Source organism: Balearica regulorum, chromosome 21 (assembly GCF_011004875.1).
Source record: "Balearica regulorum gibbericeps isolate bBalReg1 chromosome 21, bBalReg1.pri, whole genome shotgun sequence".
Classification (NCBI taxonomy): Eukaryota; Metazoa; Chordata; class Aves; order Gruiformes; family Gruidae; genus Balearica; species Balearica regulorum.
The window spans coordinates 4,562,067-4,589,962 of NC_046204.1; the positions used below are offsets into that span (position 1 = coordinate 4,562,067).

The following is a 27,896-nucleotide window of genomic DNA, read 5'->3' on the forward strand; positions in this document are numbered from 1 at the left end:
CACAGAATGGATGCCATTTACTTATACTGCTCTAGGATGAATCAGAAAGCATAACAATGAAAGGCATTCAAGCACAGCAAAACTTGCTAATGGGTTTTGATAACAGCAGAGAGACACCCACTGTATTCTTCATTACTGCTGCAATATATTTCACAGTTAATTCTACACAGAGCTAGATGCGTACAATCACATTAAACACTGTGTTTTGACACATTATTTATCTAAGCACAGGATTCCTTCAACACCTTTCCTGTATTCCCTAACTGACTGATACAGCAAGGATTTACAAGTCCACCGTAATGGCAACTATCTTCTTCAGAATCTGCTCATCAGTTCTTAATGCTCATTTGTGCCCTCCATGCTTTAAGTGCTTTTCCATTCTTTAATACAATACTTTTCTAGTCACACCATTAATATTATCATCACAAAGACACTGAAAAAATATTCTTCCGTTCAATATTTCTTAACGTCACATTTAAAAAATAATAATAAAGACAATCACTCCAAAGTGCAGCTTGGTTTTGTCAGCTAGTGTAGATTTTAAAATTCAGATGCTTGCATTTTACTTGTCTGCCATTACTGGCAAATTAAAGCTATGAACAAATGCTGCGTAGGCAACAAATAATTCTACTAACATGCCAACAATCACTTTAATCTCTTCCACTTAACAACTCATGAACCTTTTATGAGCATAATCTTCTAGAAGGTAACTGGTAATACAAGATAATCCCAGTACAAGTTTAATTAAAAATACAAACTACATATAGCTCCATGCTTACCAACTCTTTCATGCTGAAAAAGCAAGAGTGGCTATTATTAATAGCTCTGTTAATCTGGCAAACTGAAGTGCACAGAAACAAGCTAAAGCAGCATTCAACAGACCATTTCACACTGAAAAAAGAGTTTTCACAAATTATAACTTGCCTTAGCATAAGCATTAAAAAACCCTATTTTAAATAGCTGAACTAAGGCATGCTTGCAGAGTTATGGATCCTACTCTTTCAAAGAAAATCCAGTACAAGATTATTCATTGTTACAGGCTAGAATGGAATTAATCTAAAGAAGAAAAAAAAAAAAAGCCATTTTCCTTCAAGAAACACAGAATTTGAGTTACTTGGCTGTCAGATGGAAACCAATATCAATTTCATTTGAGTTTTGAATGCCAAGAAACTTATTTGACTGGACATAAAATACATTTGCTATTTTCAAACATACCTCGTCATCATTTAACCAGAGCCCTGCAACTCAAACTGGGGAACTCTTTTCACATTAAAAAGCTGATCAGAAGACACGTCTTTACAGCTCTGTTTAAGTGATGGCTTGTTTCCATAAATACATTTTGCACTCCCAAGCTCCCCTAGTAATCATCTCCACAGCTCTTTCCCCTTCTAAACCCAGTCAGAAATATTTCAAACTGCCTGAAAGCCTCCAGAAAGCTTTTTCTGATTACATTTACCACAGCCACTGCCTCATACCTATGGCAAGCAAGAACTACTCCAGTCAGGTCAACACTGACCACACAGTGGACACTCAATAGGCTGTGCATGTATCCATCTCTTTGCTACTCTGACCAAGAATAGTGAAGTCCAAAGTTTTATTCTACTTTTTTCTGTGGTGCTATCAAGCAACCCTGTCATCAGTGCAGAAGTAGCATCTAACTGTATCCCAAACCTGAAGCAATTTCTCACCTCAAAGACTTCAGCTGCATAACTCTGAGCTTTATAGTTACTCAAAGTCACAAAATGAATTCTCTTTAACATATAAAAGTAAATATATCTATAATGATCTACCCTGACACACAAAGTGATTTGTAGGTGAATTGTAACATTATTCTTGTCGAAAAGCACATTCCCCAAACCAGTAAGTTCTTCATATAAACTCCTTCTGGATTAGACTATGTCATGATGAAAGGCACTGCACGGGCTCTTTTCACACAGAGAAAATAGCAAGAAATCCCATGCTGGAGGAAAAAAAAAAACAACTAAAAAACCCACATGCACAAGCAAGCACAATTAAACCTTGTAATCTAATGCAGATTTCTTTAAACATGTTTCAGCTATGACAGTGAACTGAGAACTAAACGCATAGCAAGTATTTTTGGCTCCTACAAGACAGCATCAAATTTTAGACTCAGCTAAATGAGTTACCACTACAGAGAAATGTGGGTTTCCTCAAGCTCAGGACTGTCAAAAAACCCCAAGACTATACAAAGCCTTTGTCTTTTCAGGAATATACTCAATTAATCATAATGGACAAACATAATTGAGATGGATATCCAGCTGTTAAAGGGATCAGGGAGGGATGCTACTGCTCATCGGAAGTTCTTCCACATTTTGAAACCAAATCCTTTAGATGTTGCATTTCATTACACAGCGCTACCCCCAAATGTCAGACTTTCTGCATACCCCTTCTCTCCAAGCAGTTTCTCACTAATGTGAAGACTTCCAATACAAGCTTCTGCAGTGTTCAGTCCCTGTAGTAGAGGTTTGCTTTGATACCAGTGGTTGAAAAAAATATTGAAGAATTAGAAGTTGTGCTGTGCTATAGACACAACACTTACAGCCCATCCTGACAGCCAATTTATCTACAGACCAAATTCATAGCTAATCAAGTCACTAGAGCAAGCCTATCAGCCATGTACCATGCTCTGCAAGTTCTTTCTGACAACACTTAACATCTGCAGTCTTTTGACACGTAAGACATTTTTCCACAGCTACAGAAGTCAGATTGTGCTATGGATGACTGGCCCCTGAAGTCCTATTTCTGCAAGTAGGAACTGATGACCCGAGAACTGTTAACATCAAGGAACTAAGCAGGCAACAATCTCAAAGGGATGTTTAAGTGATGCTACCCAAATAGGTTTTTCTGACATAAAAAATCCACTACTTTCAAAATTCAAAATACTTTTTATCACCAAGACATTTGCCTGATCTTAAACACTTAAGACAAGGGCTCTGCTGCTACAGTGAAGCAGTACTTTTAAAGGTACGTTTTAGCAATACAGAAAGGCACCAGACTTAACGTGACAAATGAACACAGTGCATATTGTCTTCATTTTCTCTCAAAAAATCCTAGCAGGGAAAAAATAAATCACATTCAACAACTCAAGCATACATATGCCTAAGTACTTTCAGTAAAGGAGGAGAAAGAAACCCTCTTCCCCCCAGATATGCTTCCTGATAATTGTATGATGTCATGTTTTATTTTAAAGTTTGAAGAATATTGTGGTTTTACTCATGACACCAGCTCACTACAGTCACCACCTCTTCTCCTAATCACAGACTAGACAGAAAGGTTATACAAGCTCAAAACCACATCCGGCCACACAAAGAATACACCTGGTTGGACTTCAAACAGAAACTTAAGATCACAGAAGGATCAGTCTGTTTTCTACCTGATTTTCTTCTCTGGAGCCCTTCCCCTCTCTCACCTGGGAACAAGGTGCAGAAGCAAACTAGGGAGAATACAAATTTTATTCTTCATACACCCACTGAACCACAGACTGATTTTAAAGAACCTTATTTAAATGAGGTTCAAATTATGTTCCTATTGAACTAGGTTCTAAAGAACATACTTTTATTAAAAGCAAACATGTACATAGGAAATACCTTCTGGCTTTCCTTAGCTTCCTAACAGGTGAGGCTACCTCCTTCCATCTTGGAAGGCTCATTCAATATTTATCTCTTCACCTTTGTACATCTGAAAGCAAAATTCCAATTTCATTCACCTTAAGGAGGTAGAAGGAATGTTACTCAAAATGTATTTCCAGTATTGATTCAGAACTGCTCTCTGAATGAGCAAATAGTCAATTAGTAACAAGAGGGAGACTAAGTACAGGAGGTCTCCATTAGTAATACCTAGAGACATCCTGCTATTACAAAGCATAAAGGCATGTATTTTCCGCTAAAAGCACAAATAAGTAAACCAGGGAGTAAGATGTTACAGTAATTCCTACAAAGCTTATTTTAAAGGCAAAGTCAATTCAGGACATGAATTGTCACATAAAACAGTTCCGAGAACCATGTAAAATAGCAAGTTAGAAATTTATTCTAAAACTTTCTTCTTAAAGTTTAGTACAACTCACATTTGGCATCTAACCGAACAGGCATTTAAAAAACAATAATTTCCATTCAATACTGAATAGCTAGATATTTTCTACAGCTGCTGTTAGAGATCCTTGTAACTACTTTGATATGGACAAGTAACACCAAATAGATGTTAATGATACATCAAAATACAAAATAACAAATGCAGAGATACAACAGAAAGTTGCCATCAGACTTAGACTTTGAAGTAAAAAAGCAACCATGTCTTAAATTAAATGGTACAGTGAGATAGCGATGATATACAGCCACATGGAATAGAGCTCACCAGTGCCTCAATGCAAATAAACCACCTACTATATATTTATGACATCAATATAGGGAAGAGAAAGAAAAAAAAAACCACACACACACAGACACCTCACACCACTAAAACAACATCCATACTTTTAAAGCTCACCTCACTTCCCTGTTATGTTCCAACCCTGCTATGTAGTAACATAGTAAAACAGCAAAAGAACTTCATTCTTCACTGGGGAAAAAAAAAGGTGCAAGTAACCACAATAAACTGAGAAAACAGCTGCTCAAATTATATTTTTGTAACATAGTCATTTCTTAACCAGTAGAACAACAGGTTCCTGTTCCTGTAACCCACTGTTGAGCACATAGTGCCATTAAAAAAAAATCCCCACATATTTCATCATTATTTTATAGCCTGCTGGTCCTCTATACCAAACAATAACATCCACAGAAAGACAGCCAAAGGTTTGCCACAGCACAGATTTTCACGGTTCTGCACTATCAAGTCAAGCTCTCTCTGTATTTGAGGGTGGCCAAGCTGCTAGGTTTGGGAGGATTTTTTTTTTTGTTAACTAGCTATTTCATGATCATTGCAAAGAGGAAACACGTATAACTAAGTTAACACATTCTCAGATTAGCAAAGTAAACTAATTTAAAAACAGTATTTTCATATTGCTTAACATCTATAAAACTTCCTGATAACAAAGCATCATCACACCTATTTCATAAGCAGAAAAACACAATTGCAAGGAGTTGTTCAGCTCAAGGTCATGCAGCAAGGTGTGGGGTTTTTTTAAAGTGCCTGGAGCACAATGCAAATATTGTGATACCAACGATGTTAAATTCTTGTGATGAATTAACAACATGCAAACTTTCCGGCCTCTCTTGTGGTCTACTTGTAGCATGACCCTTTATCATCTTCAGGAATTAAATATATGATCTAATTAAAATATCTTTGGGATTTAATACAGGAAACATGTTTAATTTCAAACAGAATGTTATAAATAAGAGGCCTCAATTCATTAGTAATTCCTCCCAGCCTTTGTTTCTATTCAAGAATATCTAACATGTGCATTAGGGCCTCTGAAGAGTCCCAGCAAGGAAAAGTGTGAATATAACTTATCAGGACTCAGAAGACTTCACTAAACAGACACAAAAGTAATTACTTTCCACATCTTACTAAACTTGTACTTTGGGACAAAAGCTATGGAAGTAGTTATTTGATGAATAATTAGTGTAGGGAAGAGAACAGGGCTCTCAGTAATTGAAGCAAGCCTACATGGAGAGAAGTGACATACAATGAGAATCCAAGGGAGCCAGTTTCATTTTTCATATATTACAGACATGGAGAGAGAAGGATGCAGTTAGACAATAAAAGCCAACAATAAAAGACTAAGTCTATTCAACATGAAGAGAAGCAGGAAATAAGAATCAAATGACTTTTCCAGCCAGAAGAATGAACAAATATGCTGTTTACAGAACTGTGTTTAACAAAGCCAGCCATGGAAGGTAAGCTGTGATAGGGACCAAGACTCATGAAAAAGAAACATATCCTCAAACACTCACCTTTAATCACCAAGAGAGAGTAACAGCAGGTAGAATTCCAAAGTCTACAGTAGGAAAATTGGCACAATTATGAAAAAAAATATAAGTAGAGGTACAAAATAAATACGTTACAAGCCACATAGATTTCTACTGACCTGCCAAAGGACATTTGAGATGTAGCAAGATATCACTGATAATTCTAACACCTCCCTACGAATTAGTACAATGAAAAAAAATCTTAAGACTACTAGACTACACACACCACTAACTTTTCACCTACTGCACTGCTACAATACCTCAAAACTTTGATGAAGAACATTCAAACAGCAACCAGGACTGTTTCAGCAGGTCAGAAGAGAATTTGGATTCTCCCTAAGGTTTCCTTCAAGAGCATATGGTAACAGTCAGCTTGGCCCTTTTCTAATCCAAATATCATTCACCCTCTCTTCCAGAAGCATCCACTGCAGCCTCCCCCAACACCAAAAGACTGCCTATAAACAGAAAAGCCCTAAATCCATACACCCTTTATTCAGGCTGTTTTATTTGCATCTCTGCCTTAGGAGAACTACTTGCATTACCATACTCCATCCATGTTTCTTCACTCACCTTCATCGAGTTATCTACGTTTGCCCCTTTTCACTCAGTTCCTTTGATTTAAAGTTTAACCTTTGAAACAATACCCTACTCCAGCTTTGGCCAGCCAACACAAGAGTAACCTTAAACAGTTTTTCTGTCATCATCTGAAAGCCTTCCATAGCTTCTGCTCCGAGTTCAGTTGAATTAAGCAGCAGGGAACATAAAGTTTACCATGGAAACTGAGTCACAGAAAACACTGTGAACAAGAAGAGGGAAGGAGGTTTCCCTGATTAACAGCAGATACAAGGGGCAAATCACAGCAAGTTCTCAATAAAATAAAATGGGTTTTACTTCACTAAAAACATGCCCATTTTGATTTTGTTCCTAGTAACATCAAATAAACTTGTATGTGTTTGTGATAATAATAAATCTACAGTTTAAATCTTACAAATAAAATACATTAGAAGTTAAATGCACAGCTCAAACCAGTCTTAAGGTAAGCCAGTTATTTCCTGATGACTCTTACTAGCTGGGCTTTTGACTCACAGAAATCTTTAAATGAACAGGTACCTTTAAGTTCATTCTATCATTAGGTAAAGTTTCTCATCTTAAGGGTTCACATTAGAAGGCAAGTAGCATAATTCAGTGGTTTAAGGAGCAGTCAGAGGCAAGTCTATTAAGTTTTGTGAAAATGAATGACCTTGGAGACATAAATTAGATTTCCTGTGTCTCACTCCCAGTTTGTAAAAAATGAGGATTAAGTGTTTAAGTCTCCTGCACTGACCTCATTTGAAGATCTCTAATAGAGACATTGCATTCCTTTTTATACAAGATGTACCATCCTGGCACAGAGATATCAGGTACCCGAAGAACACACAATTATTGTTAAATTGTGCGTGTGTTGTTCACCTAAAGAACCTGTGGCCTTTCCCATTTTTAAATTTATTAAGAACAAGGAGCAAGGCAAAGCTTTTTTTTTTTTTTTTTTTTTTACAGGATCTTGTCAGATACTGGGCCTTAATCAGGTAAATTTTAAGCAACTTCACCAATGTAAGTTCCTAATTCTACTTCCATACTTTGAAGTTTCTTTCATACTTCTAAGTTCATACTGCAGTTCTAGATCATACTAAAGTATGATCACAGTGAAGCTGATGCACCTGAACAAGAGGTGAAGTACCTGCATTAAAGCTATTGCACACAGAGGGGATGGAAAAACACGTTGAAGAATGACGACAAGGGAACACAGGTAAAATTCCAAGAGACAGGTTAAGTTTTTGTGGGCAAGAAAAACCTTCCAAAGTACAGAAGAGCACCACTATTAAAAAACTACCCCAAAAAACCCTACATGCACAGTGGAAGACAGAAATTTAAGAGAAAAGCAGCTCCCTTCAACTCAAAGTTCTCCAAGCTCAGAGCCACTCTTCAATTACAGGTCTAGGAAAAAGCATCTGATGTGTGCCCACCCTATTACCATAAAGAACCTTCCTACATGCCAGGTGCTCTTTCTCAATTCAAAACAAATCTGAAGGTCCAGATTGCATGGGCACCATTATTTTTTACTGGGTATAATTTCTCGGAGAGATACAACCCTTAAAGCACTTAAGTCTATGACGTACCATCACTTTCTTCTTTCATATTCATGACACTTTTCATGTTAACATACATGAATGGATGAAGACTCCTAAATCAAGGAAAAGACAGAGGCATTTTAGCATCAACACCATGTATTCTAACCCCTTATGGCTGCTGGTATCAGCAGGCTAATGTCATATACCCACTTGTTTAAGAAGATTGATAATCCTTAAACACATATGAAATAACTTTGATATTTAGCACAAAGCTTCTGATCCCCTAATGTCCTGTAATACATAGTTAATTACTAACCGAACTTGCCATTTTTCTTTAAACCAGGGAATAAACTGGTTGTCAAAATAGTAGTCTTTGACAAACACTATCATATTCTGTTTTAATTCTCTATTCTACCACACCAATACACTCAAGTCTAGATCACCCTGCTTTACATAGCAATGCAACCACATAATTATCATAAATGCTCAGGTTTAAAGCTAAGTACAGTCTTACAAGCTCCAGCTAGACCATAGCTATTTCAGCAGCAGTATAGAAAAGACTTCTCTGGCGTCACAAGTCTGACTCAATGCCTTTAGCTGCCACTCTAAAGTCCACCATTCACTACACATTTTAGCTCTCCCACAGCCTAGATATGCTTTGAACTGTTTCTCACTTAAAGGAAACTTAAAACCTCTCTTCACTAGAGCTTCTATTGCCAATATTACAAGTGTCTTTTGTTAAAATTTAAGATATTAGCTAAAACAAGACAATTTGTCCATTTATGCAATACATGGGTGGTTATGGAATGAGTAGTGCTACACAGACTGCTGAATCAAGGTATAAATACATAGATGAGGTCCCATGACTCTCAGCCACTCTGTTTCAAGTGCCCACAGCCATCTACTAAAGGATAGAAGTAAACAGGGCTGCTTGAAGTTACCTGTGCTTCGGGGAAAGAAAATCGGCATCTCTCACATATGCCATCAATGAGAGTGAACACTTATCATATATCTAACATTCATTAAGTTACACAGCAACTTATCTTACACTATCTCATTAATGTGCCCCTACCTCACAGTAGGCAAAAATATATATATACAAGTTATGTGCATGATCAACAATTCCCACCCCCAGGTATATTCCCCCATCCATTCCCTTAGACACATTCAGACTACTGTGTTTCCATGTACAGAAATCCAACTGTAAAAATCAAGAGTTTAATATATAACATATGCCTAAGAATTTAGTACATACCACTTGCAAGATATCTGAGATCAAATAAGATCTATCATTTTTAGTCCCCTAAAATGAATTAGGCTTACTCTAAATAAGGATTCATTTGGTGGAGAACTGGTATGAACACACCAAGAGCCATGTCAAACCAAACAAAAGCTTGGTTTCCTAAAATTTTAACAGTAATTTCTCACTAGTAAGAAATTCTCCTCCTTAGTAGGTTTATTCATGTTTAGCATAACATAACAAAAGCATTCCCCCTATGTATTTTAACCAACAGTTGTATGAGATGCTTGCTCCCAGACCAGCTGATCACCAAGAACATTTCCAAACATCTCCAGAAAAAAGGATGAAAGATCTGCCAAGTGCCCAACTTGTCTGCTTCTACCTCAAAACAGTTGGCCATATCAAAAAGACAAACATAAAGGACAAACTGCTCATCATGCAGACAGAAATATTTATTAGCACTAGATGACAGAACTTCCTTTCTCTTTAAGCTGGTTTTTCAGAGAAAATAAAATCTCCCTAATCCACCCCACTTACACACACACCACCCCCCCAATTCCCATATCCTCTCATTTCATGCCAGTAACTTCTGGTGTGTAATGAATTTCAAACAAGCCTGCCACGACAGTCATCTCGGCAATAACCAACATTCCTGAAAGTTTTGTGCAAACCAGCAGATGGATAGGAAAAAAATCTCTAATTAATTACATCCCCAGTATGGCACGGCCAGACAGAAACCAGCATTTTAAGTTTTTCTTGGCAGCCAGCTAGTCCGTAGGCACATCCATGCCACTTGCCCATTCAAGTGTTATGAAGGACAAGGGGGAAAAAAAAAAAAAAAAGAAAGAAACTGGCAACAGGGATGGAGGGGGCAAACTTCACGACTTACAAGCTCTTGTCTTGTCAGAAAAGCTACTGAAGCATAAGCTTCATCAGTACTGCTGGTCATGAAAATAAATTTACACTACAACCTTCATTGCATGCACTAGAAAAGACCACGTAACATCCGTCATTCTAAAACAGAAATCCTGTTACATATTTGAAACAGGCCAAAATTGACTCTCAGTATCAGAGATTGATAACACCATTATAACGATTTTACTTTTTTTTTAATATAGACAAGTAGATTAAACACACAGATTAACTAAGACCTCAGAATTAATCAGCACTCGTTTTCTTCCACTTATCTTGAATCTTAAAACAACAAACTAGCCTCTCATTTGTGTTCTGTAGGAAGAACAAAAGACAACATACATGTTCAAAGAATCACCTGCTTTTTAATAACTCAATCATAAAAGTTTAATCTATCAAGTTTACGCAATACCAAAAGCTGATCTACATTTTCAAAGCTGCACTTTTAATAGAATTAAGATGCCAAATACAAATGCAATCTTTTATGCCTAGAGTTCAGAGAAACACCATCAGCTCTGATACAGTACATTTCATTGCACACATTTCTAAGAATTTCACCAAGAAAGGCCATCATTATCCCCATTAGGCATAAAGAGAAAAGCCATGTTTGTATCCAAGCTAGTTTCACTTTTCTCTAGGTCAATGTACTATTCTGGATGCTCAGTGAACTAAACAGACATTTGTATTAAAAGAAACCCCACAAACAAACAACATCTATTGAGACAGGAATAGTCAGCTAATATTTCGATCTGTTTGTTTTTTTCAGTCACTTACAGCAACTCCTTGCCCCAGTAGACTTCTAAATCAAAAGGAGCCAGCACAGTATTCATATCTTGTTTGCTCCTTTGTTCATACATCAGCCTCTCTGAAAAGAGCAGTTGGGCACAGCTACCAACATTATAAAAGCTTGTGTAAAATGCTGCTGGCAAACCAACATGAAGAGCACAATACTGCGTTGTAGATCCTGCTCCCTAACACCTCCTATCACTCCAAGAAGTGGCTAGATTTTCTTCCTAGCAACTTGCTGGAAGCACCATTTCCAAACTGCACCTAATCACACTCACCTCCTTCTGATACCTTCCACATCACCAGTGCCAATCTCACACACCTTCCAACTTCCCTACTGCAATAAACCAACTTAACATCAGTAGAGCACAAGCTTCATTTCAAGCAGCTCTAAAAGAGCACGCTAAATAAACAGGTCTCCAGTCAATACGGGTTTTGTTCTGTTTTAGTTCCAAGACAGGTCTTTTTTTAAAAATATGCTGTATTTTAAGCATATTGATTTAAATTTAAGCTCTGAACTAAAGTCAGACACTATGCATCCCTTTAAGTCAAGCAGGATGATTTGTTTAGACTTCATGCAACTGAAACAACTGCAATGTATTTCCATAGCAAAACCAGAGTGAAAAATAGCTGCACCTTAAAAATAGTTACTCTAACCTGGATACCAACCTAAAAAAATAAAAACACACACACAACTGTACATTAGAAAGTTAGAGAGGGTTGGTTTCGTGTTTGGGTTTTGGTTGGGGGTTTTTTTTTTCCAAATGGTTAACTCCAACCCTGACCACCCCTTTTAAATTTAATGTAGTTGCTCACTCATTTCAGGATCGCTAATAACTAACTGTTTTCCAACTATGATTATTTTTTAATCTAGAAATTAACTACAATTCAAGTACTGTATTCATATGCCAACAACACAGAGCGTAACATGTTACTAAAGCTTACAGTGTCCTTAAATATGGCACATAATGAAATCAAAGCTACCCTCAGGCAATCTTAATGTACGCACAGCTCTGCTGAGAGAACACAGGTTCTGCTGTGCCATTACACAGCCAGTAACACACACTTGCAAAATTCTATATGCTCACAGCACACTTTTTTCCCCCTCCCACTCCCAGAAGTGAAATAACTTCTTTATGGGCAAAACAACTACCCAGGATGGCTAGAACAGAGAAATGCATTTTGTAGCTATGATAGTAAATTTACAAATAGCATGTTATTTTAAAAAGTCAATTATTAAACTGCAACATCAGAACGTCGTTTTTCTCACCTAAGCTGTAACCAGCATTAAGAATTACACACACCATATCTCTTCGCATTCATGAGTGTTGTTGGCTATTAGCCTTTTGCTGCAGCCATGCTCAATCTATACACACAGCTCCACGGGGTGGACTTCTGCATGCATACAAAACCCCCACTAAGGTAAAACAAACCCCTGGAAGAAATCACTATTTGTTAATCCAGCTATGTAATTACTGTTTAAGGCAGGGCTGTCTCTCCTACCTTCAGTTGCCTTTTCTGCCAGAGAAATGCTTCCCATTTTGCACAGAAATACCAAGAGCTTTGTCCAAACGGGGAGTTATCCCCCTCTAAGTTACTCCAAAGTACAAATTCGCATGCCAGAGGAATCATAAAGCCACAGAGGCAGCATAAGGATTTCATTGTACCTCTCTGAACTCGAATCATAGCATTCACGTAGGCAATAGCCTGCAACGTCAAAATTGTTGCTAGCCACACCAAAGCTATATGAGTGGTAGCAAAATACAAAATAAAGCATCCTCAGTCCAGAGGCAATCACCACATTTCATTCAGGTAAGGAAACTGAAGTCATTTACCCCAATTACACACTGAAGTTAGCTAAAGAATCACAACCAAAACTTAGAGGCCTCATGATTAAACTATGACTGTCACTGCTGCCTCTTTTCTAAAGGATCTAGCACACTGGCATCTTTTCCTCAACACCCACATGTTATTCTCTTTACCCCCCTCTGCAAACCTCAGTATCATCAGCTCGTTGAAGTTACCAGTGAGCTAACTGAGATTTTACCATACCACACACTACAGTAGTAGTCCTGCGAGGAGCAGGGAGCTGGACTTGATGGTCCTTATGGGTCCCTTTCCACTGGAGATATGCTATGATTGTACAATTGGGGGGGGGGGGGGGGGGTGTTGTTTGTTTGGGAGGGGCGTTGTTTGTTTTGTAGGGGGTTTTTAGGAGAGTGGTTTTTGTTTTGTTTTTAACAGATGCTGCTGTAAAAACAGAAACATTAAACATTCATCAGGAAAGGAAAACATGTATACACTGAAATCAACCTCTGCACACTTCCTTTTACTTTTGTCATCCCAGTGCCTTTATCTGAAGCATTCTCCCTTGACAGTAGTTTTCCTTGCACACGTGCCTCCCAGACCAAACATCCCAAAGCTAATAAAAATTACTCCACTCCAGATTTGTGTATTTCAAGCCAGCTGGGGTTTTGATTTGTGGGGGGGGAGAAGGTAGAACATGAAAGAAAGTTGAGACGGGTTCAAAAGAGTGTACTTCCGAGACTCACCTCATGTGCTCCCTCTCTCTTTATATATTCACTTACAGACAGAGAAAGAAGCAGAGCCTGCACCGGGAGGGGAGGAGGAAAGAACATACAGAATGTTTTGGCGCCCTTTAGCTTCTAGTGTACTATTTCGCTAGGTTACCAAAAGGCCATTCTGGGGAAGGAGGAAAGAGGTAGAAAATGCTTCCCATTCTCTATCTTTCACTTCTCAAAAGAGAAGGATACCATGTTTGAGTGAGAACACAGTCCCAAACACAGCAGAGTGTATGGCAAAGAACAATGAGCTCCCAAGCCTGGGCATTGTGCGCATCTACCTCCTTCTCTTCCCTCCAGACCTCATCAACCACGACAAATCTCTAAAATCACTATTCGTCCAAACCAGGCCACCAAAATCAATCCCTGTTCATAGCTTATGGTACAAATTCAAGGAGTAAAACCAAGATAAGACATATTTACCAGAAGCGCTTTTATTATTATAGAAGCACTTCCACCCCTCTTAACCACTGTGGATTTCTCAATTTTAAGGGAATAGCGTACAAAAAAAGAAAAAACACACCAAAAAAACACCAAAGTGTTTGCCCGGTAATACTAGAATTACAAAAAAATATTATACATTGCACATTAATCAGAAATTTGACATATGCCTTTTACAACCAACAACTATTTCCTTTGGCACAAGGTTCATTTTTACCTGGTTAAAATCCATATTTAAGAATAGGCATACTATCTGAATTATGTTACTTCAGATTTGTTCCGAAAAAGCATTTTTACTAAATTGTAACAGTAAAAACTAGTGGCTGAGGCTCCTCATTTCAGTTGCATTGGTGCACAAGCAAAATAATATCTTTGATTCCAACAACTGGTCAACGTAACTCAGGAGTAAACAGACATCAGACTGTAGCCTGCTGACTGCATAAATATGCTCAGAGCTTCTCATCTCCAAGAACATTACTGCTTTGAGGAAAAACTCAGCATAAGAAGTCAGTAAATCAAAATAACTGCAACCAGCATGTAAAAATAAATCTAAGGAAAAAGACAATTCAACAATGAATCATATTGGTTTTCTTCCCAGCAATTGCTTGAACAGCCAGTTTCGGCTATAAAGCCTCTAATGTTGTTTGCCTCCTACTACTTTTCTGATTCTGGTCATCTTCTTTTCACACTTCAGAAAGAAAAATGGGAAAGAAAAAAAAAAAGAGGAGAAAAACCCCACCCCTTCCTATGCTACTGAAAATGTTATGATTAAATTCATTTGCATCAAATCTTCATTTCACAATTCCATACCTACCACACATGAAAATAAGCGCACCTTTTAAACACCTAAGCCCATATCCTCTGTGTGTCCATTTAAGTTAAATATTTCCCAATCTCGCGTTTATTTAAAAGGTTAACAAGTCAAACCTTTCCCTGAGAACCCTTCCTCTATTGAGCATTAAACAGACACGACACTCTAGGAAAGAAAAAAAGAAAAAAAAAAAAAAAGAGAGAGAGAAAAAAAAAAACCCCAAACACACAAAAATCTCAGCGCCAGCACCCCCTGCACGCATCCTCCCGGGGCGAGAGCAGGCAGGAGCAGCAAGAAGTCTGGCGAGGGACTTTCTCCCCCCGTCTCACGCCTGCAGACACAGCCCCCCTCGGCGCCTTTCCCGCGTCAAGCCCCGGGCATTCTTCCCGGAGTTCCCTCACCCGGCGCTTCCTTTTCTTGCCTCCCGCACTTACCAACGCCGGTCAGCAAATAAATAAACGTACCTACGCTGCACACACAAGGCAGGAGGGAAGGGCCTCACCCCCCACCACCACCACCACCACAACAACAAAACCCCGGCAAGTTCCCTCGCTCCGCGCCCACCTACCTCCGCGGTGCGCTACACCATCAACGGCGGCTCCGTCTCGCTGCCGGGACAAAGCGGCGGCGGCGGCGGGGCCGCTGGGCGGGAGCGGGGCGGCGGGGCGGGGAGCAGCTCCCCTCTTGCCCGGGCGGCGGCGGCAAGCAGCAGGGTCCCCGCGCGGTGCCTCAACAGTGGCAGCCCAGGGGCATTTTAACGGGGAAGACAAGGAGCGGGGCGGCGACCGGGCCGGGGCGGGGGACTGTGGGGAGGGGGGAAGGAGGAGGAGGAGGAAGAGGAGGAGGAGGGGCGGCGGCGGGCTGGGGGGTCCAGGCAGCCGAGCGCTGCCTCCGCCTGCCTTCCCTCACGCACGCACGCACCGAACGGGCACCCAGCAACGCAGCCAGGCCGGAGCCGCATGCCAGTATCCGGCCTCTCTATTGGAGGAGGAGGGGCACCCCGTGACCCGGCAGGAGGCCGGAACCAATCAGCAAAGTGGATGGAAGTGATTTAAAAGAATAGGGGGAAGGCGGAGGGGGGGCGTGGGGAGCGGGCCGCGCCGCTGCTGCCGCCGCCTGAAGGGGCGCTGGGCCCGGTGGCACAAAGGCGGCCGGTTCCCACCCGCTCCGGAGCCGGTGCGCGCTGGGCGCATCCCGCCAGCACGGCCCGGGGAGAATGGCCCCACGGCCGGGCCTTCCCACGCACCGCCACCCCCCCACCCCCCCACCCCCCCCCCGCCGGCAGAGAGCGCGGAGCGAGATCACGGCCACGTCCACCCCTTAACTGTTCTGCGCGTGGGCTTAACAATTAAACGTCAAAAAGCATCGGGGGGGGGGGGGGGATTGTTTTTAGGTTGCCTTCATCCCCTACTGCGATGGCACGCTTGGTAAGACAACATAATGGGGAATGTGAGCCCTGCGACCTCCCCGCAGCCTCCAGCACGGCCTGGCCCAGGCCCCACACCGCTGGCCCAGGCCCTGGCACCGCTGGCCCAGGCCCCACACCGCTGGCCCAGGCCCTGGCACCACTAGCCCAGGCCAGCATCAGCCACGCGGCCCAGCCCAGGCCAGCCCCGGGAGATGCACGAAGCCTGGCGCAAAGGCGGAGCGGCCCTGGTGTTGCACCGCTTCGTTTGTACACTGCGTAGTACCCTTCCACCGCGGCTCTATGGTAGTACGTGTTCGACGTGCGTTTTGCGTGCGAGTGTTTCTTCTGAGTTGTCTCATTCTCATGAATAAGTAAACAGTTACCAGCGTTATGAGTAAATGTGTTTGAAGCGTCTTCAATGGGAGACAAGGTACAAAATTTTATGGCTGGCAGGAGCTTTTGGCTGCGCTGTGGCTCAGTCCATCAGGCCTTTTAGGTGCACGCTCCGTGTTAGTCACGTTAAGCCGCTGTTACTGGTCTTGCACAGAAAGTCAAGTTTATGCATAAGTGCGTTACTAGATAAAAAGCTGCTGCTGCTGCTTATTGCTCTGTGCAGTGAAGAAGTTGTCACGACAGCAGAATTCCAAATTAATGAGTAACGATTAATAAAATACTTGGTCACTTAGGAGATTTTTACGCTTTTTCATCTCTGAGCTATCGCATAGTTAGAAAAGATAGCATGAAGGTACCAGTGCTGAAAATAGACCAAACTTGTTATTTAACATTAACCTCACCTTTCATCCGCAGAACACAGGCCAGCAAAATAAATCACATGGCTGTAAAGAAAGTCACACATTCTTCCTGGGGATCTGAGAAATTTCACGTGGAATTATGTCTACATTTTGAAAAAGCACTAGGATATGGCAGGACAGATTTTGCCCTCAATTACACTTGTGTAACCCCAACTGTTTGCTGTCTCTGTAAACTGTCTTCATGGCTGATTCTGGTAGTATCACAGGAGATAAGTCTGAGGCTGTTAATGTTATTGCCTTTAGCAGAGGGAAGTGGGAACTGTTTTCACTGAAGGGAAAGGCACACACAAGGAGATTTGAGGTCTGTACATCAGAGGAATTTAGTTCTGTGCCCTGAACACACAGGACAAATTTATCCCTAGCATAACTTCAGGGACATTACCACCAGAGGTTGAGACACAGAGTTGATTGTGTTCTAATAACTAATTTAGATAAGTGTCTAAAAATGCACATCAGTTAAATGTCTGACAGCCATTTTGGAGGCTACACTTAAGCTGTCCCTGATAGAGTCTGATTCCATCTCTCCTATTTTCTCTGCTAATTACAATTTCATGTTCCTTCGTCTCTGGATGTATGCATTAAAAACTGTACAAATTGCCACAACGGCGAGCTTGCCTCCAGCTTTCTCCAGTCTCTGTGGTAGGAAAATTCTCCATAGCAGCCTCTCCCTTCCTCTTTTTCTCTCCCTCTCTCCTCTTCTGCTAACTTGGTGATCACGTCACCACATGAGGATTAGGTGTATTTACTTGCAACATTTTGATGTCATATTTTGTTGATAAACAAAAATAATGGTTGGGGGGAATTTCCTCCTATGTTGTATGACTAACATCTGTGTACCCCCTGACATTCACACAAGTTGAACGGCAAAGGAGGTGATTATTCACTAGCAGGCGTACCCACGTCCTCATACCACACACAAGCGATCCAATTGTAAGTTTGCTTCTTAACCAGAGGACTGTTGCAGGAATAACACTTGAAGCTGCTGGTTTGGGTTTATTTGGTTTGGTTTGGTTTTTTTTTTTTTTTGCAAAGATGCAGCCCACCCTGTGGACAATAATAAAGAAATCCACAGAGCTTGTCCTGTAATCTTCCACCAGCTGAAGTAGTACAAGGTTTGGTAAGCACAAGAAGATCAAGAAAGACCCAAACGCTGCAGAGAGAGATCATTGCTCCTCTGTCTGGTGACTGCAGATTTTCATGGTTCGCGTTCCAGTGGAGAGAGATTGACGGTGAAATGACCGAGCATGTTCTACGCGTAAAATATTTTATGTACATATAGATGGTCTATATGAGATACTAGGAGGTCTCTAACACGGCAGTTTCTGACATCTTTGCAATGTTTTGTGTGTCTATCCCCCAGTGCTCCTGGGAGATATAAAACTGCTGATGCAGAGAAAGGCTAATTGGCCAAATCCACAAAGAGACCTAAATTCCAACATGCCACATAAAGTGTCTACACACAAAATGTTAATCCTCAAAATCCTGTTCCTTACCCCTGGATATTTCTACAGATCCGATGCGGCAACATTTCCGCTAAGTATTCTGGATCTGACACACTTCTGCTGTCAGCTGGAAACGCCTCTGTCTTGACCGCAAACAGGGTGACGCCAGAGTCCCACCAGCACCCGCAAACCCCCTGGCAGGGCTGCCTGTCCCCACTGCTCGCGTGGGTGGCCCCGCAGTAGCTGCATCATGGAGCTCGTTTAGCCAAGAGCACGCTCGTAGGCGCTCCAGGAACCTCACTGACGGCTGCGATCTGCCCTTGGTGTTGCTCCTGCCCCATCTGCTGCTTTCCCATCTTCCGCGCCCTGCGGACCTCCTGTCCCGGGTTGTTCTGCCGGCTGCATTTACGCCTCTCAGCTGCGGAGTTCTGTTCTGCTGCTCGTGCGGCCGGCGGCCGTGGAGGCAAAGGCACAGCAGAAACTGCAAATGTTTAGTATTATTATTCTTACTTTATTGCAAAAAAAAATCACGTGGTGTTTTGTCCGTTACCATTCCATCTTCATTACAAAAAAACACACAAAAACCGAACAAAAAAATACCACTTAGTGAACAGATAGAAAGCAGGCACTGATGCAAAAGGAAAATCACTTTCAGATGAAATAGGTCATCAGTGAGCGCAGAGTTAAAATGTTTGGTTACAACTTTGCTGCCAAATCTAGATAACACCCATGTGGGGAGAGAAAAGTATCTGTAGTGCATCCAGCAAACCTTAGAAACGCTCTTGAAGGGAATAAATGCATTTGCATGATAATGACGCGAAGCGTTTCTGGATTGAGTAGCGTGATGCAAGAGTTCTTACCCTGGGTGAAGGAGGATTCTCCAGACAACTTCTGATGCTGATCCGTTTCCTGCACGTGTATAAAACTTTTCCAACTCTTCCCTTTTGCTGCAAAGTTTACTGTCAGTGTATTACGGAGACCGTGAACCTGTCTGTTCAGACAGTAGCCACAGAGGTTTCTTATGTGGATAATTGACTCAGTTCTGGCCTAAATTGTTTTTTCTTTATAATTTTAGATACCATTTCTTTCTTTCTCCCTTTGTCAGCCCTTGCTTCTATTGTATCTGACATCTATATGTCAGTGTTTGTGGTATATTTAACTTTTTCAAATTATCTCTTTACAAATGTGTTTTAACATGGCTCTTTTTTTTTTAATAACTGTCAGTTTGCCAACTGAATGAAATGAAAAATCTATGAGAAAAATTCTAACTAGGAACTATGAAGTCAAAAAACACCAATACTGGGAATTCTGTGAACACCATTTCAACCCAACTAGTCAAATTAAGGGAGAGATTTTTTTTTTTAATTATTCTACAGTCATGAAATTACAAACCAGTTCTTGACCATGACAGATGAGTCAGGTTCTAACCTCAGCAATGCGGTAAAAACTCGGCTCTAATGAAACAGGCAAATGTCAATACAGCGATTAGCTTGGGAGATAATATTCTGAGAGGCTTTTACAGATGACCTAACGCCACTCGCAAAAAAAGGATTATATTCTTTCTTTCCCTTTGTGATATCTGAATACCAGCCCTTTAGCTTGAAAACTGTTTGCTTTGGGGGTTTTTCCTGGTTTGTTTACTGTAGAAATCTCAGGAATTTAAAATCTCATTTTCACGCGTATTACAAGAGAACTTTTCGGAAGCCTCATACCGCTTGAAGGACAGTGCACCGGATGGTCGTGAACTGCTCCTGGACACAGCCATCGCTATTTAAAACTGGCTGCATGGCTTGCAATGAAAGCAAAAGTAATGTAAATGAGATTTAAATCAATTTGAGCATATTCACACACATTCAAGTGCACACAAAATTACAGCGGCTCGGCAGAACCTGTTAAAAAGAGTCATGTTATTTGTTAATCTGATGCAACTTTTCAGCAGCTGGAGAAACAAGTTACCAGCAGGATGGGCTAAAGGGACGAGTTACTGGGTCTCAGCTGCCCCGTGGGGACTACGGCACAGACGCTTTCGCGGTCTCGCAGAGCCGCCGGAAGAGGAAGAAGCTACGGGTTATTCATCATGGGACGAAAACAGGCCCACTGCGGAGATCGTGGCGTCAGTGACACACAGCACGTTCACACCTGGTTCCCACCTTGGAGGCTTCTTTCAGATTCTTTAACATCAGGCTCCTAAGTCACCTTCGAATACATTTTCTGTGATCTAAAAAAAGTGTCTTGCCTGTATCTTTGCACATGGGTCAATCGTTATATCTTTGCTATGAAGTGTTGAATACGTTGATAGCACATACAACCCTGAAATTTCTGGTTTTAATATTCTAAAATATCCCAGAAATGTAAAGTGTTATAAATTAGTTTCCTCATTAAAAAAAAAAAAAAAAAAATTTAAAAAATCTTTTTATCTTTTAAAGGTTTTCCATTTCCCTGACTCAGACCGTTTCCTAGTGGGTTCTGCATAATGAATATTAGCAGAGGTTGGCTTACCACAGTGTCTAGTGAGACTCATTTATCAAAGCCCAGGATGTGCGCCATGCAAAGAAAAAAAAAATCCCATTGAAAATGAACAAAAAATTTCAGCCCTAAGAATCGTTCCTCTCATTTTTGTATACTTGGGCATGTTCCAGTGCATGCAGCGAGAAGACAAAATGGCCATCTGCAGAACATGAAACGTATCTAACGAGAGATTTGTACACCTTGAAAGTCACCAGTGCTGAAGCTGCAAATGACTAATGACGGTCTTTCCTCATGAGTGGGATTAATTGCATCACCCCTTGATGCTTATTTCTGTATCCCATTTATACCTGGGGATAGTTACGAGGTAATTCATCCTGTGATTTACACACCAGATAAAATCTGGTAAGTAAAGAAAATACAAAAAACTTACTTTCAACCCCAAACACCTTTTGGATAGCAAGAACATCACAAACTGAAACTCGTCCTTTAGGACCCTACGCAGCAGCGGGTTTTGTTGCGCGTTACGGTACCTCTTCACTGGCAAGTGTCGTAGCCTCGTCTCTGAGAGGTAGCGGCCACCCCACAGCAAGCAGTAACTGTGCGCACACTCGCACCCGCAAACACACGGGCGCGTTTAGATCTACAGCCGCACACCAGAAGCCGGCGGCACGTCAATCAGCTTCTTCCCAATAGAGAACCGCCGGGTTTGCGTCAGGTCACGTCCTGCGGACGCGTGCGCATGCGGACAAGGTGCCGTGCGTAAGCCACAGCGGTGATCTAACGCAGCTCAGGAGCGTGTGTATTTCTGACTTCACCTCAACTCTTGGACTTTTGTGAAAGGACTTGACCGTCAGCGACAAGTTTGGCACACGCGCAGAGTTGGCTCATTTCTACGTTTCTTATGCTTAACATCAATTGATGGCTCATAACAGAAGCGTACGTAAGAACCAGTTGAATCCCAGATGACGGACTGGAAGGCTGGCGGCCTCCAACACGTCAAGAGCACGATGGCTTTGGTACAGACTCACCGGCCTTGCAGGAAAGGGAGCTCTGGCATCACAGCATCGGTCCAACAAGGCGTGGGGTCTTGCTAAACCGGGCAGAAAGTGGTTTCCACGTGCGGTCGAGAACGGAGGTGACGGGAGGGAATTCAGATCTTCGCAATGCCTGCTGTTAGGTCCGCCGAGCTGTCAACAGATTCGCCTGCTGCTCGGGAAGGCCGAATGCCACCACTCTGGGAAGGACACCCATTTTTTGTGACGCAGCTGGCCATCCCCGCGGTGACAGGGACAATAAGGCGCAAACAACGGGGGAATATCCCAAAAAGAGATGTGGCGTAGACACTGCTGTGCCGCTGAGGAAAACTCCGAGCCAGGGCAGTGGAGGGAAGCTGAGCCCACAGAGCCGTTGATCCGTCTGGCTCGCTGGGCCTCCATGCTCTCTGTTTGTTCAAACGTTTGCTCTGGTATTTTTGAGCCATCCTCTCCCACTAACGTAGAACACCTCATCTGTGCACTTACTGCATTTCCACTATAAATTCACTGCTTCTCCTTTAGTGCAGAAAGTAGTAAATGGATTTACAAGCTTCTCTTCTTGTCCTCAGTGACTGACTCCGCTTTCAACTGTTACAAATGGCCAAAGCCTTCAAGGGAGAGAGAGAGACGGATTGATTTCAGATTTGCATTTTTGTCCTTCCCACTGCAAATCTGTTCCTCCAGGAGGAGGTTTCTGGCTCCCACCTCCCCATTGTAGCTGCTCTTTCCCTGGTGTTATAACACTGCTACCTTTGACGGTACATTTGAATGTACTTTTTTAAAAGGAGGGGAAATATAGCGACAGAAATGGGGAAATTTCCATTTCAAGCACCATCTCTTTTTTTTTTTTCCCCCCTCAGCACTTGTTATCTTCAAAGCACTGTACAAAACCAACTGATGAATTCTCCCCACCTCACTGGAAAGTGTCATCCATCCCATGGGACAGGTGAGACAAGTGAGCAACAGAGAGCTGGGACAACACATCTGAGGTCTCAGACGGGTCTGGGGCTGAGGAGAGCTCACGACCTCCTGGCACCCACGTGGGGCCGCGCCGCCGGAGAGGCTTCTTCTTAACACTCTTCACCAAGAGTGTTAAGAGGCAAGAGGATTTTAGGTTTTGTTAAGTAAAAAAAAAAAATCTGTCTGCCTTCCTAAAGACATTCTGCCTCTCCTGTTTGGAGCCTGAAGACAGGTTCGGGCTGTACATACCTCAGAGCATCTGCTCTCTGGATTTTGATGGGACAGTAGACTTTTAGGCTCTGAATTCAGCTATTCCCACTGTCAGTGATTTTATGGCCTCATAGAGACCACGATATGCATCTTCCAATCACTGTTTATTGCAGGAGAGAAGAACCCGAGCACTACAGAGCAGAAACCGCACATTTAGGACTTATTTAAAGTAGCGCAGTAAAGTGGATCAGTCAGCTTTGCAACGGCAGAGCAGTGCAGCAGCTTTTCTTCCCCAGCTTTTGTTTACAGGCCTGCTTCAATGAAGAGACAAATCAACAAATAAAATAGTGTGGAGGTAGGAGCACGTCATGGAACCTGAATTCACGAAAGCCCTGCAGCTCCACTCCCATTAGCAAGCAGGTCTTTCTCGGGGATTTCCCACCTACCCTCCAAAGTATTGGCTTAGGAGCTTTAGCGTACGCCGCTTTTTTCAGCATCTTTTTGATTTCGCGTGTACTCGCTATAGCGCAAATGAGCCGTGGTTGGCATTAGGCTTCTGATGCAAAAAATCCCCAAGCCCACCCTGTCCCAGCGTTCACCCACCAGCTGGTGCCTCTGGAGCGATGGCAAGGCTGGGACGGCGGCGTGGCATTTTCTAGGCAGGACTCCATTCTGCACAGCCACGTAGCAACACGTCAGCCGCCTAACACCTACGAGGACTCTGATCACAGCGGGAAGGAAGCAAAGGGACAGCAAAAATACCTATTCTTCAATCCAAAATCCCACCCCTCCTTCCTTCTTGGTGTAAGCAGCGTTTGGGGAGAAAGGAGCCTCAGATTCGGCGTGTTTGCATAGCTTTGGGGGTTGGCTCTGTTTGGGACAGTGTTAAGTTAAACCAATTTCATCCAGTCAGGTTGTAGCGGTGTTTTCTGTCCTCGAAATCTATGAACATTGATCACCCGGCTGATGCTGGAGGTCTCTGATCAGAAACAGTCTGACATTTACCACGTCAGTTCGATGAACATTCGTCCCGTCACTCTAAATAAGCAACGGAGCGTCAGGTCATCATAAGCCACCGAAAACGAGGTCTAGACGCTTTGCTGAAGAGCTTTCAGAAGCAGATTGCAAACTCTCGGTGGAGGCATTTCCCCCGCGCCCTCTCCGAGCTCCTCCTCGCCCCCACGCCTGGCAGCCGGGGCCAGGCCGCTCTGCTCTCGGTGCTCAGCCGCAGGATTTCACTGCGGGACTTCGACCAAAAAGCATCTTGGCTTGCATGTTAGTGTTAATACCTGCATAGCCAGTTGAATTAACAGAATCAGGCCTCTCGTTTTGCAGCACTGGGTGCCTCTTTAATGCAATATGTATTATTCAAGACCCTTCTGCAAAGTTTTGGGGAGCCAGAACAAGCACTTAAAATGAGACGTGGATAAAGCCCAGAGCAACCAACGGAGGCGTGTCGGCATCTTGATGTGTAAAGTTCTACTGTGTCTTTTGCTTTGACTAACGCAGCCGCTATAGGACATCGGTGCCTTCGTGGCTGACGCTGTTTGCAAGCGTTTTGTAAGCAAGAGTCAGCTGTGGTTTTGGATGACTTCTCAGATTAACACACATCACGAAACGCTTGCTATTAAGCAGAGACTCAGCAATAAAATTAAGTGGGTTTTGCAGGGTGAGGGGTTCAGGCAGCTCACGTGCTGCAAGTTAAATGCACACCAAAGACAAAGGTTCTGTTTCCCTGTCCGCACACAAATTGTGTTGGGTCACTCCAGAACCGACACACTCAGCGATGTGGAACATTAGCAAAGAAAATGTTTCGTCTGGCAGGAAGCGTTTGGTGTCCTTGTTTGTTTGTTTGAAAAGCTTTCTTAAGGAGTTTTCAGAAGAAACATCCCTTCAAAACAAACGACGTTAGTGAAAGCATTTTGTGCTCAAACTGCTAAAACAAAACACGCCATCATGCAAATAACATTTTGAGCTCAGATCAATTTGCCAAGTTTGTAAACAGCTCCAGGTGGACAGAAGTGATCTTTGCCATTCGTCACGGCTAGCAGGAGTTTGATCTGTCTGAAGGGAAGCATCTGGCAGAGAAGGAGCCACTGCTTCGGAAAAAAACCCTTTCTGGACAGCGCAGGATGATGCTCGCTTGGGACAGTTCTCGCAAAGAAACCAAAGACGACCACACGTTCTGCTTTTGGAATGCACCCATCCAGGTGCTTCCCCAGCTCATGTTCAGAGGGAACGCTACACCCCCTGCCCGTCACAGAACTCCCTCATTCTCAAATTACTCTTTGGACGACCGGGTTAGCCTCGTACACCTTGTTAAAGTAGCAAAATTGCTGGGTGCTGACAGCCAGCGTCAGCAAGGGGAGGTGCTGAGCCAGAGCTGAACTCAGCTGGGCCGCGAGCACGGCGGAGGAGGAGGCTCAGCCCCGGTAGCAGCAGGAGGTGACAGCCCAGGGATGCTCAGTGCTGGTCACGGTGCCTCCGCTGCCCGCACCGTTGTTAGCAAGGTGTCATTTTGCCTGGGCTTTGTCTGAGGATTTTATTTTGCCAAACTAATTTGTATTTCTTTCCTCTCCTGTAACTTAAGCCTATAACTGCCACCCTGGATGACTAAACCTCTGCGTTTCTAGACAGAGCTAAGCTTGTGCGTCGTATTATAGACATGAGATTTCACCACACGCACGCTTCAAGTGTGGCACAAGAAGGTGATCTGGACCTTGTGATTATGTTCTTCCTTCAAGTTTATTTTCTATCTCTCATTTTTTTCATGAGCTCTTCACTCAACCCTTTTTCTTCCTCCCTGCCTCAGTTTTCTTCCTTGTTTTTTGGTGGGGTCTTTCCTTCCTTTTTCATCTTCAGCTTCTCGCAGCAGGATTGAGCTGCAGCTGGTATGGCTTTATTTCTTCTTGCCCTCCTCCACACCCTGCAGTTCTCATCTCTGCGACCGTGTCTATCCACGGAGCACGAAGTACACGTAGAGTGCGTCCGATCTGATGGCACTTCAGGCCTTCTTGGGGACCCGAAGAGGGAACACGAGTGGGTCTCTCTCTGTAGAAATGACCAAACCGGGGCAGGTTGAGCACCACCACGGTGACCCCAGCAGGCAGATGCAGGGAGAGGCGACGTTCCCACGTGCTCAGAGAGGAGCAGGGTTCTTGCATTTTATTCTCACACCCACCCACAGCTCGTATCTACAAGGAAATCATTTCACCCAGCAATACAAAGAGAGCAGTAATAAAAGCTTTCCGAGGGAGCGGAGGGACTAAGCTGGTGCCTGGCGCAGTTCTTGAAATCGGGAGCGCGAGGCCGCAGCCCGAGATGCTGCCGCAGGGCAGGCAGGGCTGGCTGGCTGCCCAGCTGAGATCCTCTCTCCCTGCATCCGCCAGCCACCCTCGTGTCTCCTTGCAGTCTCCGCAGCAGCAGGAAAGCCAAATATCCTCCTCCCAGCGGGGAAAACGCAGCAGCTGCGCTCCCTTCATCTGCCTTTACCGGTCCTTTGTGCTGGTGTGGGGCTTTTCCCCTCAGCCGCCCGCTGCCAAGCCCCCAGCAGCGTGCGAGGCTGTTTACACAAGTCTTTATGTCCGGGGATGAGCGAGTGGGTGATGACAAAGCACCGCAGTCGATGAATTCCCTTCAAAACAAGATGGCTCACTCCCACAGCTTCTGCCTCTCCCGACACAGGGAAACGTGGCCTGGCTCACCGAGGTCCCTTCCCGGGGTCATCAGAGGGCACAGCAGCCCAGGGCGAGTAGCGTGTGCCACGGGCTCCCCCAGGACGGTGACGCTGGATGCACGCAATGAGACAGGGATGGGTTTGTGCCCAGGGTGAGCAAACAGGAGGGGAAAAAGGCACTGGGTGTAGAATTGTTCTTACCCACGTTAGAGGCAGTAAAATCTACTTGGCAAGTCTCGAGATTTCACTGAGCTGAGCACGTTCTGCAAGGAGCAGGGCCGATCCACTGTTCAATTGTAGGTTTGCTTCTTTTTAAAATCAACGCTCTAAGAAAAAAAATATCCTTTCCAACATTTTTGAACGACACAAAAATCAGGGAAGAAAGGTGAACAGGGTGAAACATGGGCGCTGAGCAATCCAGATCATCGCCCCAGCCAGCATCGCGTTGTGGACGCATGTGAAGTCGGGTCTCTGTGCTCCGGGGACAGCGCTGTCCTCCCCAGGTGGGTGACCCACCGACAGTACCAACCTGACTAGGAAGGTTACGGTACTGCTGTGTTGGACACCGTTGCCGCTGCTGGAAGATAGGGTCCAGTTCTGATCCCCACGATACTAAAAAATGAGTGAGCTCTACGGGTGGTTCCAAATAACCAACGGATTGGAAAACATGCCTTGCACTGCCAGCTTCAGTTTCCGAGGGTGAAGTTATGAACGATGTGCTTGCGCCCTACCGGGGGCTAACGTCTAGCAAGAAAGCCAAACGGTGAATTGTTTGGTTTCTCGTTGATTATAGAGGGATGGCAACATTCCTTTCTGTCCAGAACAAACTCTTTGAGACAGGGCCTGTACGAGACCTAGAAGCCAAGATATTAGGAAATTAATACAAAGAGCAGCCTGGGCTACAAAGCAGAAATAGAGCCAGTGGGTAATGGGAGATCTTTCCCACTCCAGTCCTTTGCATCACTCCATTATATATCCTGTTACCTGAATAGCTCCCGAAAGTGCCACCTGCCTCTCCTCTCTGCTCATCAGTCATCTCTTCTGCCTGCTTCTCACTTCAGATCCGCTTTTAAGGCTGCCT

General features: G+C 43.2%; 1 protein-coding gene across 4 annotated transcripts in view; it reads right to left on the reverse strand.

The window, feature by feature from the left end:
* Positions 1–15,745, reverse strand: part of RERE (arginine-glutamic acid dipeptide repeats) — a 250,039-nt gene extending 234,294 nt beyond the window's left edge. For 2 of the 4 annotated variants that reach the window (XM_075773599.1, XM_075773595.1), the window contains exon 1: positions 15,373–15,744. The gene's annotated coding sequence lies outside the window, so the exon portion shown is untranslated. Of the gene's footprint in view, positions 1–15,372 lie in introns of all 4 variants that reach the window. The other 2 variants (XM_075773600.1, XM_075773601.1) reach the window with 2 other exon arrangements.
* Between the last annotated feature and the right edge of the window lie 12,151 nt (positions 15,746–27,896).